The following is a 13,231-nucleotide window of genomic DNA, read 5'->3' on the forward strand; positions in this document are numbered from 1 at the left end:
CTTGCTTTGTTTTTATTTCTTACTATTAATTCATTTCGCTAAGGATAACAGTATAATATTAATATGATATATTACTATCACTATTACTATATTGCTATCACTATTATAATATTGGCATTACAGCACAGTAAAAATTAGCATTCCATATTTCTGTATTACTGCATATAAAATACTATTTTGTAGACATGTAATAATCTAAAATTTACCATTTTACTCATTTCTTCCTCTTGCTTTTTCTTGTCTCAGTACTGGGAACTTGAACTCAGGGCTTGGGCACTGTCCTTTAGCATTTTTTCTCAAGGCAGATGCTCTAGCATTTTGGATACAAGACTCTCAGGGATTTTTGTTTTTGTCAAGGCTGGCTTCGAACCATGATCATCAGATCTCAGCCTCCTGAGTAACTAGGACATCTTACTCATTTCTAAGTACAATGTTTGGTAGTATTGAATATATCCACACTGTTGTGCAAATACTTCCATCCACCTGCATCTTGTAAAGCTCAGCTTCATACTTCTAAGAGGAACTAACTCCTTCTACCTAATCCCAGAAACCACCGTTCTACTTTGTGCTTTCCGTTGTCTCAAGTACAGCAGATAGCTTTTGTTTCCTTATGACAGGCTAAGTGCACGTAGTGTAACCACTTTGAGGTTCCTCTTGATTGGAGCAGATCAGAATTTTCTTGCTTTTGAAGGCGAAATTGTTCAATGCAGGAAAAGTTGATCCTATCCTTTCCTCTAAGAGGTTTAACATTTTAGCTCTCCCATTTCAATCTGTGATCCATTTTGAGTTGCGCTTCACATATGGTGTGAGGAAAAGGTCCAACTTCACTCTTTGCATGGAAATACTGGCTGTCCTGGCACCATTTGTTAAAATATTATTCTTTCTCCCACTGATTTTTGATCGTACTTTTGTGAAAAAACCAATTGCCCATAAATGTAAGGGGTTATTTTTGGATTATTGTCAATCCATATAGTCTCGGACTCCTGTAGAGTTTTATAAAACAATTGAAAATGGAAGTGTAAGTCTTCAAAATTTTGTCTTCTCTTTCAAATTGTTTTGGTTATTCATTATGCTTTACTGTTTCACTTAATTTTAGGACCAATGCCGCAATTTCTATAAAAAAAAAAAAAACAACAACCCGCAATTCTAAAAGGCATGGCTTTGAATGTATGTATTGGTTTTGTAGTGACACTTTTTTTTCCTCTTCCTTTCTTCCTTCCTCTCTTTCCTTCTTTTTCTTTTCTTTCTTAGTATTAGGCATGAACTCAGGAACTCAGAATCTTCCTTGGCTGTTTTGCTCAAGGTTGATGCTCTACCACTTGAGCCATAGCTCCACTTCAGGCTTTTTGCTGGTTAATAGGAGATAATAGTCTCACAGACTTTCCTCCTGTGCTGGCTTTGAACCTCAATCCTCAGATCTCAGCCTCCTGAGTAGCTAGGATTACGGGTATGAGTCACCTATTCCTAGGAATGTATTGTCTTCTTAACAATAAGTTCCTATTTAACAAACATGAGATCGCTTTTCAGTTATTTAAATAAATTCTTTTTACAATGTTTTGTCATTTTTGAGGCCCCTCATATTCCTCTTAACTTTTTGTTGTTGTTGTTGTCATTGTTGTTGTTCTGTTTTGTTTTGTTTTGTTTGTGCTGGTCCTGAGGCTTGAACTCAGAACCTGAGCACTGTACCTGAGCTTTTTTTTTGCACAGGGCTAGCCCTCTACCATTGATCCACAGCTGTACTTCCAGCATTTTGCTGGTTAATTGGAGATAAGGGTGTCACCGACTTTCCTACTCAGGCTGGCTTCAAACCTTAATCCTTAGATCTAAGCCTCTTGAGTACCTAGGATTACTGCAGTGAGCCATCGGCACCCAGCCTCGACAGGATGCTCTTTATTTCATTATTTTTTTCTAGTGGTTGTGCACAAAACCTCTAGGACAATCTGAATGAAAGTAGCAAGATAAAGCATCCTTGTATTTCCCTCTCTTTGAGATGGAAGATTTCAGCCTTTCATTATGAAGTATGATGTTAGCAAGGATTTTTATAGTCATCCTTTTTCAGGTTGAGTGACTTTTCTTCTACTCCTAGTTTGTTGAATATTTTTTAAGTGAGGCAGCTAGTTGTTTTTAAAGTGAAGATTTAACAGGCAAGAGTCAAGATTGGTAAACCTATATTTCATCGAATTATACTATTATAACTCGTACTTGTAGAATCCTCACCCTCTTTTTCTATTTATGCATTATTGAAGAAGTCAGTTCCAAAAGATGCACACCTGATAGTACGTGAGTGAAGCTGACAACACTGAACTTGTGGTGAGCTTATAAAAGCAACGATTCAGGAAAGCAATATGCTCTTTACCTTTTAGGTATGTTCCATGAACCTGCACTTCCTCTTCTGTTTGGAGTCGAAGATATTCCAGATGTTTTTGTCCTAAGCTGAACTTGATCAGTAAAAACTGAAAGCATGTGAGAATCACAATCATTATTAGAAAGTTGTTTCTCATAGCAAGCCAAAAGTGCCTACAGTGCTACTTGCCCAGGCCTGCTCTGAAGAGTAAAATATGACAATTCTATTATCTCTTCTTCCTCTTTTTTTAAAAAAAATATGCTCAAGACAAGGACTTGAACTTGGTCTGTGTTGCTTTCACTCGCAGGTTAGCTGAGCACCCTGACTATGTCTTCCAATGGGAAAGAGTACTTGATATCAAGACATTTGGTTCTAATGTACCCAGGTAGAATTGCTTTATTTTATGCTTTCTTCCAAGGAATGGACTGAGGATCAAATCATGTCTGAACTCCTGTTAATGTTATCTTGTATAAATTTGATGCACATTTTAATGATAATCGCCATCTATGTAAAGTGTATAAATTTGATGTAAAATGGATGTAAAGTTGATCAATGTGTCTTCTCCATTGAACTGCCCAGAGATAATATATGTGATTTGAAAGTGGGCATAATACATTGTAAATTCCTAACTCTAATCTGTCAGTCCCAGAAAAAAAAGGTACTAGCATTTTGTTTTTTAAATTTTGGGCACTGGAACTGGGTCTTGAACTCAGAGCCTTGCTTTGCTTTTTCACTCGAGACTATCACTCTACCACTGAGCTGCACCTCTGCTTCTACTTTTCTATTGGTTAACTGGAGACAAGAGTGTCTTGAAATTGTCTGCCCAGGCTGGACATGAACTTCAATCCTCAGATCTCAGCTTCCTGAGGAGCTATGCTGACAGATGTGATCTACTATTGCCTAGTACTTACTTCTTTCATAGTTTTATTTAGTCACTCAAATGTTACAGTGTTTTATTCCTACTCTGAATTCACAACTGTGCTCAGTTCACTGGGATACAATGAAACATCAGAGATCTGTGTGTCACAGACATTGCAATCTGCTAACGTGGATAGAAACAAATGAGCAGACCAACAACATAATTTCAGAGAGTAAAAACAATTGTGTACACATAGCAAAACATTCACATACAATTTAAACATCCTCAAAAGTGCAAACTGGCCAGGCATTGATGACTCACACCTGTAATCCTTGCCACTCAGGAAGCTGGATCTGAAGATTGTGGTTCAAGAGCCAGCCCAGGCAGGAAAGTCTGTGAAACTCTTATCTCCAATTAACCACCAAAAAGCCAGAGATGATGCTGTAGTTCAAAGTGATTGGGCACTAAACTTGAGCATAATAGCTCAAGGACAGCACCCAGAACCTGAGTTAAGGCCTCAAAACTTGTGTGTACACATGCTCATGCGCACACACACACACGTACACATACACACACGCGCACACACACACAAAAGTGAAAAATGTGGGAGAATGCTGTGTAAAGAGGGTTTTTAGACGGGTTTAGTGGTATGCTATTAGATAATTTAGCATTTGTTGGTTTAAAGAAAATTTTCTATCACTCTGTGCCTGTGTGTGTACACATGCACACACATGCATGTACATGCTGGGCCTGGGGTTTGAACTCAGGGCTTGTCCTTTAGCTTTTCCACTAAAAGCTGCCGTTCTGCCAGTTGAGCTACAGCTCCACTTCCAGCTTTTTTGCTGGTTAACTGGAGATAAGAGTCTCATGGACTTTCCTGCCTCAGCTGGCTTTGAACCACAATCCTCAGATCTCAGCCTCCTCAGTAGCTAGGATTACAGGCATGAACCACCTGCACCGGGCCTGGCATATGTTTACATACATGGCCTATTCTATGACTTTTTAAGTTGTTCTACTGATGAATGAGATTTTATTTAGTATAGTAAGGTTCTGCTGTATCTACATTATATATCAAGCAATCTTACTCTCAGGAATGATGATGAGGCTCATGTGTGCTTGTTGTGTTTCGCAGGTTGCTTGAGCACTTTCTCAGTCAGTACCTCTATTGAGCCTTCAAACAGTCCTGCATGAAAGCAAAACACAATATTCTAACTTTTTTTCCATGGAAAAAAAAACCCTCTTGTTTATTTGATTAAACAAAAAAAATTAAGCTGCATAGGAACATTTTTAAAGCCCAAAGAGACACCAACTTTGTTTTAAGGCTGTGGTAGCTGATACAGCATCTTCTTGCCACCTTGTCCAGCCCTCTCTGTGGACCACAGCGATACATTTGGAAGCCTGCTAGCAAACACAGGAGCTTAAACACTTTTCCATTGGCTCCTCACCTGTTGACTCCCTGTCATGCCTATGGCCTGCAATACTAACATACAAGGTTTAAAAGTAAACACAAAACAGGAAGGGTCAGGGACAGGTGTGAGTAAATAACAGAAACCCACTTCTGCCAAAAAGTTTGGGGAAACTCCCCACCCACCCAGCCACAGTAATGTGGGGTCCACACTGCCACAGCAATACCCACTGACAATGGAGTGGTATGCAATGGCACCCCAACTGGGCCTGTAGTGAGCTTCCTGCAGCCCAGGAGGTATTCTGGTGGCACATAATCCTATTGATTTGCCTTGGAGGAATAACAGAAAATCAGAGGTTTGGTCAGTCTAATATCAGGCAACATGCCTCTGTGGTATATCACCAAATTCTGTATTTATTCTCTTTAAAAACAAAAAAATGAGCATTTTTTGCTGACCAGGCATGAGAGCTAATGGACAGCATTAAGCAAGAGTTTTTTTTTTTTTTTTTTTACTCACCCACCCTCATCTGCATTGACATTAGGGGCAAAGGAAAAAAAACAACTTTCTTATGATCTTAAAATCAAGAAAATTCAATAAATGAGAAATGTCTTCCTTTGAAGAAAGATAACTACAGACTGTTAGAAAGAGAACTATACCAGAGCTGATGATTTCAAGAAAGTAAACACTTCCCTACACACGCCAACATTCTGCCAGTGTGCTGAGATAACCCTAAGAAAAACACTACCTGAGCTGGAAGTTAATACAGTCATAACAAGAGGTCTAAGAGCGTGTGGAACACAACACTTTTCAAACCATTACTGGTTAAATGGAGATGGAAAAAACATCTCACCAGGCTGGCTTTTTAACTCGTAAGATCAGTTTTTAAAATAGACATCCTTGTATATTTCTTCAACCATGACAGTCATAAACCCAACTTAGGAGGACCATAACAGTAATCTTCAGACCCTCCCATCCCATCCCATCCAACATTTTACCAGGGAGGAAGACAGGAAGAGGGTCAATAGAGTATATCCTGCCTGATAATTGTGCTTCTTCAAATTTATCAAGTATCCAACAAACAAGGAACAAGAAAAAAAAGGTAATATTCTAACTTTTGACAAATTTAGGTTTGAAGAGTTTGAGGAAGCTGTTCATTATTCAACCAGAAAGTGATGAAAATTATAACTATTGTTTTCAACCTAATTTTCTGTTGGTGGGCACTAGGATTTGAACCTGGGGCCTTACAACTTGATAGGCACTTGTTCTATCATTTCAGTCACATCCAGAGACCTTTTGGCCTTTGGTATTTTTCATATAGGGTATTGCGGTTATGTCCAGGCCAACCTAGACTACAGTCCTATTTATGATTCCTGCATAACTGACTTTGCACGCATGTACTACGACTGTCCTTTCGTTGGTTGCGATGGTGTCGTACTCATACTTTGCCTGGGCTAGCTTCAAGCCATGATCTTTCTGAATAGCTAGGCTTACCATACCTGGCTACTCCTACCTTCTCTCAATTAGTGTCTTCAATTTCTAACCTTTGAGTCTTTTGAATTGAACAGATACTAGGAATATTTTTGGTCATAAGGAGTATATAAAGGACAATGGTTCTCAAAGTGTGTTTGTAGACCAATAGGATCAGCTTTGCAGGGAAATTTATTAATCATAAAAATTCAGTTCTCACCTTAGACATACTAAGTCAGAAACTCTAGGAGTCTAATAATTTGCATATACACATATTTATTTCATTATTATTATCAGTCATGGGTTGAACGCAGTGCCTGGATGCTATCCCTGAGCACTTTTGCTCAAGGCTAGCACTCTACCACTTTGAGCCACAGCTCCACTTCTGGTTGCCTGGTGGTTAATTGGAAATAATAGTCTCATAGACTTTCTTGACCAGGCTGGCTTTGAACTGGGATCCTCAAATCTCAGCTTCCTGAGTAGCTAGGACTATAGGCAGGAGCCACCAGCACCGGGCAATTTGCTCATATTTTCATGGGACTTCAGCTGCTGTTTTTTGAATTGTTAATTGGAATGGGGGGGGCAGGACTGGGTTTGAATTCAAGGTCTCACACTTGCTAGGATGGCCCTGTACTGCTGAACTAGCTCTCCAGCCTTGTTTTCCACTGGCTGTATTTTAGGATAGAGTTTTGATTTCCACTTGAGTATGGGCCTAAGCCACAGTCTGCCATGCTAGGCACCATTGCTGTTGGGACTATGGGCACATACCACAGCCACTAGTGTTCTATGGGAACATATTCTTACCGACTTTTCTTCCCTGGCTGGCCTAGAACCACAGACCATCCCAAGCTGAGCCTCCCACTTGGCTTAAGATAACAACCAAAACCCCATTTGTTATAGATTGAGAAAGAGTCTCAGGAACTTCTCTGCCCAGGCTGGCCTCAAATTCTAATCCTTCTGTTTTCAGCCTCCCAAGTAGGTAGGATTACTGGTACATGTCAATACTACCTGGCTACCACTGGAATTTTTTTTGGGGGGGGGTCTGGTCATGGGGCCTGAACTCTGGGCCTGAGCACTGTCCCTAAGCTCTTCAGCTCAAGGCTAGTGCTCTACCACTTGAGCCACAGTGCCACTTCCGGCTTTTTTCTTTTTGCTTATGTGGTGCTGAGGAATCGAACCCAGGGCCTCAGGCATGCAAGGCAAGCGCTCTACCACTGAGCCACTTTCCAAGCCCTGGAAATTTTTTTCAACAGTGATGAGACCAGAATTTCCTATTTAAATAATTAAACACAATTAATTACAGGGATGATTAGTGATATTCAGCAGTTTTACATGTACCTGAAGAACATTTCTATGTCTCCTTTTAAGAACTATCTATTTAAGCCTGGTGTGAGTAGCTCACACCTGTAATCCTAGACACTCAGGAAGCTAAGATCTGAGGATCACAATTTGAAACCAGCTCAGGCAGGAAAATCCAAAAGGCCAGAAGCGGAGCTGTGACTCAAGTAGTAGAGCACCAGTCTGGAGTGAAAAAGTTAAAGAATAGTGCCCAGGCCTTGTGTTCAAGCCTCAGTACTAGAACAAAAAAGAAAGAAAAAAAGAAAGAGAGAAAGAAAGAAAGAAAGAGAGGAGGAGAGAGGAAGAAAGAATGAAAGAAAGAAGAAGAAAGAAAGGAAAAAAGAAGAAAAGGGAAAAAGAAAGAAAAGAAAAAATAAGATTGAATGCCTTCATGGAGTTATTTGCTTTTTGGGTTTTTTTGTCAGTTGTGGGGCTTGAACTCTGGGCCTGGGCACTGTCCATCAGCTCTTCAGCTCAAGGCGAACGCTCTACCTCTTGAGCCACTGTACCATTTCCAGTTTTCTGGTGGTTTATTGGAGATAAGAGTCTCACAGACTCTCCTGCCTGGGCTGACTTTGAACCGTGATCCTCAGATCTCAAACTCCTGGGTAGCTAGGATTACAGGCATGAGCCACTGGCACCCAGCAAGATATTTGTTCTTTCCTGTCAAGTTAGTGGAGTTTCTTATGTAACCTAGTTTTCAGGCTTTCACCGGATATACAGGTTGCAAATATTTTGTCTTTTCCCTTGGACGACTGTTTCACTTTCCTATAGCATACTTAATGGGGGTGGGGGAGGGCTTCTCTTTCTACTAGGTTTCTCTTAGCTCGGGGCCCTGCTTTCTAGAAGCTGAAGTCTGCTCATTGCTCTGCTGCCTGAGGTGAGAGGAAAGATGGAGAAGGCAGTCAGCTGCAGGGCCTACTGCAGCGACATGAGTCAGCCCAGGTCTCAGCCCACGAGGAAGGGCCTGTCAGAGGGCACCACGGGGGTTTTGCTCAGCCCTCTATGTTGTTGTTGGCAGGCCCAGGACTGGGTTGAAAGCCTAAGGCTGGGACGTTGTTCTTTTGCTCTCCCTGAAGTAGGAGCACTCGGTTCTTCTCTGAGCTGCCTGGACCTGGGAATGGGCAATACAGGCAAGTTTCTCCTATGTGCCTTCCCTAATGCTTCTTGTCTTTGTGTTTTATTATATCAATAGCAGGCCTTGTGGCCTCTTACAGGGATTTCTTTGGGATTTGTTGTTTTTTCTATGTTTGGGTTTGAAGTGTGTGTGTGTGTGTGTGTGTGTGTGTGTGTATGTGTGTGTTGGTCCTGAAGCTTGATCTCAGGCCCATGCCTTCTCCTATAGCTTTTATTTTCCTCTCAAGGCTAGCGCTCTACCATTTGAGCCACACCTCTACTGACAGCTTTTTGGTGATTAAACGTCTCATGGACTTTCCTGTCCCAGGCTGGCTTTGAACTGCGATCCTCAGATTTCAGCTTCCTGAGTAGGTAGGACTACAGGAATGAGCCCTTGGTGCCTAGCTTGTTCTCGGGATTTTCAACCCATATTTTAGTGCTCTTAAGTAAAGAATCAAAAATAAGCAGGTGTCCGATTTTTCAGAAATCCACTAATATGAAGAACAGCAATAAAAACCACAAAGGAAGAGAGTTATTCAGAGGAGAAAAGATACATAGTTGAACTGAGGGTAAGAGGAGGTAAAAGCCCATAATTAAAGGCCTGGCTTTGAAGGGTTGGGTGATATGATACTAGCCTAGTAAGGCAAAGGAAAAAATAATTAATATAGTCAAAGAAATAAGAAAATGTATTATGTTCTTAAAATTAGAAAGCAATCATTAAATCCAGAACTATTCAGAGACTTTAGGACTCTACTCACTAAAATTGCAAAGAGAAAAGTCACAAAAATCTCCTCCAACTAAGATACAACAACTGAGAGTGATATGGAGACTAGAAAAGAGACCAAAATTAGAATTTGATCCTGGTGGTCAAAATCTTAGCATAAATAGGGCACTTAACTATTCAAGAGGCTAAGATTTGCATTTCAAAGTTCAAAGCCAGCCCTGTCCAAAAAGAAAAAAATGCTTAAGACTGTTATCTCCAATTAACCACCAGAAAATCAGAAGTAGCATTGCAGCTAAAAGTGGTAGAGTGCTAGCTTTAAGCAAAAGAGCTGAGGGACAGCACCCAGGCCCAGAGTTCAAGCTCCACAATGGACAGGGGAATGGGGGTAGAGAGGGCAAATCTAATATAAAGTCATTCCAGGAAGCCAGACTCACACCTGTAATCCTAGCTACTCAGGAGGCTGAAATCTGAGGATCATGGTTTAAAGCCAACCAGGCAGCAAAGTCCATGAGACTCTTATCTCCAATTAACCACCAGAAAAGCTGCTCCTGTATTACAGCACTAGCCTTGGAACTGTGGCCCATGTGGTAGAGCACTAGCCTTGAAAACAGCTAAGAGATAGCACTCAAGCCTAAGTCCAAATCCCAGTATCACTCTCTCACAAAACCACACATTGAATTTCTTGTCATCTTATCCTTTAGTATTGAAGAAAAGAAAGAAAAAAACCAAACAAACCTTGAATGTTGTGTCTATTTTTCCCCAAATCTTGATTTACCACAAAAAAAAGTGTGTTGGTTTACTTCTTAATGAACAGAAAGATGAAGTAAAGAACAAAGACAAGAGACATGGTGGCTCCAGCCTGTAATCCTAGCTGAAAACTGAGGACTGTGGTTTGAAGCCTCACCCGGCAGGAAGATCTCTGTAGGCTCTTATCTATAATTAACCAGGAAAAAGGCAGGAGTAGAGGTGTGGCTCAAGTGGTAGAGTGCTAGCCTTGAGTGAAAAAGCTAAGGAAATACATTCAGGGCCCTGAATTTAAGCCCTAGAAAAGCTTCTCTCCCTCCCTCCCTCTCTCCCTCCCCCCCCCAGACCAAAGAGAAAAGTCAAAACCTTGTATTCATTTACACAAAAGAAACATACTTTCAGACAAATTAGTTTTGAAAAACAAATATCTAAGTCGCATTAAGCCCTAATTTTGGTGGATACACAACAGTAAAAGTAGCTAGCCATAGACTGAGAAGAGCACAGGCAAATACCAACAAAGTGACTTTCAGGATTCCTGTACCCAATGCAGAACACTGAAAACAAACATAAGAGGGTCATTAGGGAGACCTTCTGCATTACTCCATTTAAGCAATTAGAGTCTAGTATAAAGATACATTTCTCTTTTGGCCTTCCCACACTTTGTGCTAATAGGAAAGCCTTCATTGTTGGCTGTTGTTTGACAGGAGTCTGACTAGACTAGAAAAATGGAGGGCAAGGACAATTGGAAAGGGCCTCCTGAGAGAGTTGCTTAGCGTTGAACATACAAACAATACTCAATATTTTTAAACTTGACAGTGAAATTATTTCTGTCTTTGGACAATCTCACCTAAACCAACATATAGATCAGTCCAGCATAGTATCTCATACCTGCCATAGGAGGCTGAGATCTGAGGATTGCATTGCAAAGCTAGCCCAGGCTTATCTATAATCATCCACAGTGGGTGGGGAGAGAAGCCAGAAGTGGGGGTGTGGCTCAATTGGTATGAATGCCAACTTTGAGTAGAGCGAAGGTGAGTGTGAAGAGGCTCTGAGTTCAAGCATTCAAGCCCCAGTATATTCTCCCTCCCTCCCTCCCTCTCTCCCTCTCTCCCTCCCTCCTTCCCTCCCTCTCTCTGTCCCTCCCTCCCTTCTTCCTTCCTTCCTTCCTTTCTTTCCTTCTTTCTTTCTTTCTTTCTTCCTCTCCCTCTCTCTCTCTCTCTCATACAATTCAGATCAATGAGCAATAAAAAAATCAAATGATGCCTGCAGATTTCAGTTTAATTCATGACAAAAATAGTCTCAGACCAATTTGTCCTATGAATCAGGCCAAAATGATTCAACTAATGAATGCTTACCTACTCGGGTGCTATGTCCCATATTTATCATAAGCTTTACCATAGTGTCCTTCTGTAGAAAAGCAATCATGTAGTCAGCCCAGGCAAGAAAGCCCATGAGATTCTTCTCTCCAATTAACTACCAGAAAATTGCAAGTGGAGCTGTGGCTCAGTGGTAGAGTGCTGGCCTTGAACTGATGAGATCAGGGACAGAGCCCAGGCCCAGAGTTCAAGCTCCAGGACCAGTACAGAAAGGAAGAAAAGAAGAAAGGAAGAAAGACAGACAGAAAGAAAGAAAGAAAGAAAGAAAGAAAGAAAGAAAGAAAGAAAGAAAGAAAGAAAGAAAGAAAGAAAGACACAGACAGGAAGGAAGGAAGGGAAAGAAAGAAAGAGAGAGAGAGAAGGAGAGAGGGAGGAAGGGAGGGAGGGAGGGGGAGGAAGGGAGGAAGGAAGGAAGGAACAAAGAAAGGATCATGCACTAACAATCTAAAATGAAACTATTCTACTAATATACACACACTAACAAGTCTAGGATATTCCCTTTCTCACCTAAGAATCTTTAGATCAATCCTCCCATTATGATATAGATTGAAATTCTGCATGAAAATAGTTTTAAGCCTATGTGTATGCATTTTTTGTAGCCCGTGGCAATTGTTTACTGATTTCATTTTGTACTTTCAGCTTATTAGTAATTTGCATGCCTTTGGTTAGAGAAATATAGGCAAAGGAGAGCTCAAGTTCAAGCCTCTAGTTTAAATGCAGAGAACAATTTAAGAGCCATCTCTCACATTGAGCAAGTCACAGGCTAAAATTGAACCTAGCTTCCCAGTAACTCCCAAATTGTCTTTTCAGTACTAAAGTAACTAGTAAAAGGAGATGCAAAACATCAGGTTGTACATTCTCAACTGCCAATTATGATTTCACCCACCAAATCCCAGCAGAATGTCCATGTCAATGACAGAATTCATTCTGTGATCCAAAAAAGATTAATAATATTAAAGAGCGGGTGTCAGTGGCGCACACCTGAAATCCTAGCTACTCAGGAGGCTGAGATCTGAGGATCATAGTTGGAAGCCAGTGCAGGGAAGAAAAGTCCCTGGGAAACTTTTATCTCCAATTAACCACTCAAGCTCAACATGATAGCGTGCTAGCTAGCCTTGAGCAAAAGACCTCAGGGAGACAGCGCCCCAAGCCCTGAGTTCAAGCCCGACATTCGACAATTAATAAAAACTAAAAGAATACTAGTAATACTAGTAAGGACAATAAATACCAGTTTGTGGTGCCTGATGAAGAATTTCTTTGGTGGTAATAAAGTTGTCTCCCGTATAATAGTCTCTGCCTCTAAACCATTATTGTTAAAGTATTTTAAAAAATATTATACAGAGATAGACATCCTTCCTTTTTTCTAGAGACACAGTTTGATTATTCCTGCTCTTTGGTTATTTTGTTTTGGTGCCAGCGATGGGGCTTGAACTCAGGGTCTCTCCCTTGGTGTATGGTCTCTCCCTTTGGTAAAGGATGGTATTCTGCCACTTGAGTCTGGTTTTTGTTGGTGGTGGTTAATAAGAGTCTCTCACACCGACTTGCCTGCCCAGGCTGACTTTGAACCGTAGTCTTCGCATCAGCCTCCATCAGCCACCTGCTGCACCCCAGGGCTTGCTTTCTGTTTTCACCTTTAACCTCTCCAGTTTTTTTCTGGCCTCACTTTCCAGAGCGTGGAGCCCCGAAAGTAGAAAAGTTGGGCGCAAAGGAGAAAAGGACCCGGGGCGAGAGCAGACATGAAGAACAGTTTCGGGAGGGAAGATGTAGGTGTCAGCGTCGCCCCGGCTTCTTCCCTCCCAGCGCTTCCCCAGACCCCCGCAGCCGGGGTGGGGCGGGGGGCTGTGCGCTCCGCCGCTG

Source organism: Dipodomys ordii, unplaced genomic scaffold (genome assembly GCF_000151885.1).
Source record: "Dipodomys ordii isolate 6190 unplaced genomic scaffold, Dord_2.0 Scaffold170, whole genome shotgun sequence".
Lineage (NCBI taxonomy): Eukaryota > Metazoa > Chordata > Mammalia > Rodentia > Heteromyidae > Dipodomys > Dipodomys ordii.